The sequence below is a fragment of the Arachis hypogaea genome, chromosome 1 (genome assembly GCF_003086295.3).
Source record: "Arachis hypogaea cultivar Tifrunner chromosome 1, arahy.Tifrunner.gnm2.J5K5, whole genome shotgun sequence".
Taxonomy (NCBI): Eukaryota; Viridiplantae; Streptophyta; class Magnoliopsida; order Fabales; family Fabaceae; genus Arachis; species Arachis hypogaea.
In genome coordinates, this window is record NC_092036.1 from 30,509,472 (window position 1) to 30,514,939 (window position 5,468).

The window sequence follows — 5,468 nt, forward strand, 5'->3', positions numbered from 1 at the left end:
GACAAAAGCATTCTTGTTGAGGCTGACCCTGAACCTGAAAGGACCTTGAAGCGAAAGCTAAGAGAAGCTAAGGCACAACTCTCTATAGAGGACCTAACCGAATTCTTCAAAGAAGAAGAACACATGGCAGCCGAAAACAACAACAATGCCAACAATGCAAGGAAGGTGCTGGGTGACTTTACTGCACCTACTCCCGACTTCTATGGGAGAAGCATCTCTATCCCTGCCATTGGAGCAAACAACTTTGAGCTTAAGCCTCAATTAGTTTCTCTAATGCAACAGAATTGCAAGTTCCATGGACTTCCATTGGAAGATCCTCATCAGTTTTTAGCTGAATTCTTGCAAATCTGTGACACTGTCAAGACTAATGGGGTTGACCCTGAGGTCTACAGACTTATGCTATTCCCTTTTGCTGTAAGAGACAGAGCTAGGACATGGTTGGACTCACAACCTAAAGAAAGCCTGGACTCTTGGGAAAAGCTAGTCAATGCCTTCTTGGCAAAGTTCTTTCCACCTCAAAAATTGAGTAAGCTTAGAGTGGAAGTCCAAACCTTCAGACAGAAGGAAGGAGAATCCCTCTATGAAGCTTGGGAAAGATACAAACAGTTAATCAGAAAGTGTCCCACTGATATGCTTTCTGAATGGAGCATCATAGGTATTTTCTATGATGGTCTCTCTGAACTATCTAAGATGTCTTTGGATAGCTCTGCTGGAGGATCTCTTCATCTGAAGAAGACGCCTACAGAAGCTCAAGAGCTGATTGAAATGGTTGCAAATAACCAATTCATGTACACTTCTGAAAGGAATCCTGTGAACAATGGGACTAATCAGAAGAAAGGAGTTCTTGAGATTGACACTCTGAATGCCATATTGGCTCAGAACAAAATATTGACTCAACAAGTCAATATGATTTCTCAAAGTCTGTCTGGGATGCAAAATGCACCAAGCAGTACTAAGGAAGCTTCATCTGAGGAAGAAGCTTATGATCCTGAGAACCCTTTAATGGAAGAGGTGAATTACATGGGAGAACCCTATGGAAACACCTACAATCCTTCATGGAGAAATCATCCAAATTTTTCATGGAAGGATCAACAGAGACCTCAACAAGGTTTCAACAATAATAATGGTGGAAGAAACAGGTTTAGCAATAGCAAGCCTTTTCCATCATCTTCTCAGCAACAGACAGAGAGTTCTAAGCAGAATAACTCTGACTTAGCAACCATGGTCTCTGATCTGATCAAAACCACTCAAAGTTTCATGACTGAAACTAGGTCCTCCATTAGAAATTTGGAGGCACAAGTGGGTCAGCTGAGCAAGAAAATTACTGAACTCCCTCCTAGTACTCTCCCAAGCAATACAGAAGAAAATCCAAAAGGAGAGTGCAAAGCCATCAACATGACCGAATTTTGGGAGGAAGAAGAGGCAGTGAACGCCACTGAGGAAGACCTCAATGGACGTCCACTGGCCTCCAATGAGTTCCCCAATGAGGAACCATGGGAATCTGAGGCTCAAAATGAGACCATAGAGATTCCATTGGACTTACTTCTGCCATTCATGAGCTCTGATGAGTATTCTTCCTCTGAAGAGGAAGAATATGTCACTGAAGAGCAAGTTGCTAAATACCTTGGAGCAATCATGAAGCTAAATGACAAGTTATTTGGAAATGAGACTTGGGAAGATGAACCCCCTTTGCTCACCAAAGAACTGGATGACTTGTCTAGGCAGAAACTGCCTCAAAAGAGACAAGATCCTGGGAAGTTTTCAATACCTTGTACCATAGGCACCATGACCTTCAAGAAGGCCTTGTGTGACTTAGGGTCAAGTGTAAACCTCATGCCTCTCTCTGTAATGGAGAAGCTAGGGATCTTTGAGGTGCAAGCTGCAAAAATCTCACTAGAGATGGCAGACAACTCAAGAAAACAAGCTTATGGACTTGTAGAGGATGTTCTGGTAAAGGTTGAAGACCATTACATCCCTACTGATTTCATAGTCCTAGAGACTGGGAAATGCATGGATGAATCCATCATCCTTGGCAGACCCTTCCTAGCCACAGCAAAGGCTGTGATTGATGTTGATAGAAGAGAATTGATCATTCAAGTGAATGAAGAATCCCTTGTGTTTAAGGCTCAAGGATATCCCTCTGTCACCATGGAGAAGAAGCATGAAGAGCTTCTCTCAAAACAGAGCCAAATAGAGCCCCCACAGTCAAACTCTAAGTTTGGTGTTGGGAGGCTACAACCAACTTCTAAGTTTGGTGATTGAACCCTCACATTCAAACTCTAAGTTTGGTGTTGGGAGGTTCCAACATAGCTCTGAGCATTTCTGAGGCTCCATGAGAGTCCTCTGTCAAGCTAATGACATTAAAGAAGCGCTTGTTGGGAGGCAACCCAATGTTATATTTTATCTATTCTCTTTTGTTATTTTATGTCTTTTGTAGGTTGATGATCATGAGAAGTCACAAAATCAATGAAAAAAGCAAAAACAGAGTGAAAAACAGAAAGAAAAACAGCACACCCTGGAGGAGAGCATGCTGGCGTTTAAACGCCAGTAAGGCTAGCTGTTGGGCGTTTAACGCCCAGTCTGGCACCATTCTGGGCGTTTAACGCCAGAAAGGGGCACCAGACTGGCGTTAAACGCCAGAAAAGGGCAAGAAGCTGGCGTTAAACACCAGAAATGGGCACCAGCCCGGCGTTTAACGCCAGAATTGGCTCAAAACGCAATTTTGCTTGCCATTTGGTGCAGGGATGATTTTTCCTTGACACCTCAGGATCTGTGGACCCCACAGGATCCCTACCTACCCCACCACTCTCTCTCTTCTTCACTCATTCACCAATCACCTCAACACCTCTTCCCCAAAAACCCTTCACCTATCAAATCCCATCTTTCTCTTCACCACTCACATCCATCCTTCATAAAATCCCACCTACCTCACCATTCAAATTCAAACCACTTTCCCACCCAAACCCACCCTCACTTGACCGAACCTTACCCCTCTCCCCACTCCTATATAAACCCATCTTCACTCCTTCATTTTCACACAACCTAAACACCACTTCTCCCCCTTTTTGGCCGAACACATAGCCACTCCCTTCTTCCTCATTTCTTCTTCTTCTACTCTCTTCTTTCTTCTTTTGCTCGAGGACAAGCAAACCTTTTAAGTTTGGTGTGGTAAAAGCATTGCTTTTTGTTTTTTCATAACCATTTATGGCATCCAAGGCCGGAGAAACCTCTAGAAAGAGGAAAGGGAAGGCAAAAGCTTCTACCTCCGAGTCATGGGAGATGGAGAGATTCATCTCAAGGGTGCATCAAGACCACTTCTATGATGTTGTGGCCTTGAAGAAGGTGATCCCCGAGGTCCCTTTTTCACTCAAAAAGAGTGAATATCCGGAGATCCGACATGAGATCCGAAGAAGAGGTTGGGAAGTTCTTACCAACCCCATTCAACAAGTCGGAATCTTGATGGTTCAAGAGTTCTATGCCAATGCATGGATCACCAAGAACCATGACCAAAGTATGAACCCGGATCCAAAGAATTGGCTTACTATGGTTCGGGGGAAATACTTGGTTTTTAGTCCGGAAAATGTAAGGTTGGCATTCAACTTGCCCATGATGCAAGGAGATGAACATCCTTACACTAGAAGGGTCAACTTTGATCAAAGGTTGGACCAAGTCCTCACATTCATATGTGAAGAGGGCGCCCAATGGAAGAGAGATTCAAGAGGGAAGCCGGTTCAATTGAGAAGGCATGACCTCAAACCCGTGGCTAGAGGATGGTTGGAGTTTATCCAACGCTCAATCATTCCCACTAGCAACCGGTCCGAAGTTACCATAGACCGGGCTATCATGATTCATAGCATCATGATTGGAGAAGAAATAGAAGTTCATGAGGTTATAGCTCAAGAACTTTATAAGGTGGCAGACAAGTCCTCTACCTTGGCAAGGTTAGCCTTTCCTCATCTCATTTGTCACCTCTGTTATTCAGTTGGAGTTGACATAGAGGGAGACATCCCTATTGATGAAGACAAGCCCATCACTAAGAAGAGGATGGAGCAAACAAGAGACCCCTCTCATCATCAGATCCCTGAGATGCCTCAAGGGATGCACTTTCCTCCACAAAACTATTGGGAGCAACTAAACACCTCCCTAGGAGAATTGAGTTCCAACATGGGACAACTAAGGGTGGAGCACCAAGAACACTCCATCATCCTCCATGAAATTAGAGAAGATCAAAGAATCATGAGAGAGGAGCAACAAAGACAAGGAAGAGACATTGAGGAGCTCAAACACTCCATAGGATCTTCAAGAGGAAGAACAAGCCGCCATCACTAAGGTGGACCCGTTCTTTAATTTCCTTGTTCTTTATTTGTCTGTTTTTCGAAAATTATTGCTTATGTTTATCTATGTTTGTGTCTTGTGATCATTAGTGTCTTAGTATCTATGCCTTAGAGTTATGAATGTCCTATGAATCCATCACATTTCTTGAATAAAAAACGTGCTTAATTGAAAAAGAAAAAGAATTGCATGAATTTTGAATTTTATAACAATTTAATTATTTTGATGTGGTGGCAATATTTTTGTTTTCAGAAATTCCAGCGTTAAACGCCGGAACTGGCACCAAAATGGGAGTTAAACGCCCAAACTGGCACAAAAGCTGCCATTTAACTCCAAGAAGAGTCTCTACACGAAAATGCTTCAATGCTCAGCCCAAGCACACACCAAGTGGACCCGGAAGTGGATTTTTATGTCATTTACTCATATCTGTACACCCTAGGCTACTAGTTCTCTATATATATAGGACCTTTTACTATTGTATTTTCATCTTTGGATTAATTTAGATCCTTTGATCATCTTTGGACATCTAGTTCTTAGATTATATCTTGGTAGCTATCTTCATTTTATGCTATCTTAGATCATTGGGAGGCTGGCCATTCGGCCATGCCTAGACCCTGTACTTATGTATTTTCAACGGTGGAGTTTCTACACACCATAGATTAAGGTGTGGAGCTCTGCTGTACCTCGAGTATTAATGCAATTACTATTGTTCTTCTATTCAGTTCCGCTTGTTCTTGTTCTAAGATATCACTTGTTCTTCAACTTGATGAATGTGATGATCTGTGACACTCATCATCATTCTCACCTATGAACGTGTGACTAACAACCACCTCCGTTCTACCTTCGATTGGGTGAATATCTCTTGGATTCCTGATACACGATGCATGGTTGATCGCCTGACAACCGAGTGCTCGCCTGACAAACGAGCCAGCCATTCCGTGAGATCAGAGTCTTCGTGGTATAGGCTAGAACTGATGGCGGCATTCAAGAGAATCCGGAAGGTCTAACCTTGTCTGTGGTATTCTGAGTAGGATTCAATGATTGAATGACTGTGACGTGCTTCAAACTCCTGAAGGCGGGGCGTTAGTGATAGACGCAAAAGAATCACTGGATTCTATTCCGGCCTGATCGAGAAC

General features: G+C 43.1%; 1 non-coding gene across 1 annotated transcript; it reads right to left on the bottom strand.

Annotated features, from left to right (window-relative positions):
• Window positions 1-528: 528 nt before the first annotated feature.
• Window positions 529-636, bottom strand: LOC112714577 (small nucleolar RNA R71). The gene has a single exon (XR_003159303.1). It is a non-coding gene; the product is annotated as a small nucleolar RNA R71 (small nucleolar RNA).
• Between the last annotated feature and the right edge of the window lie 4,832 nt (window positions 637-5,468).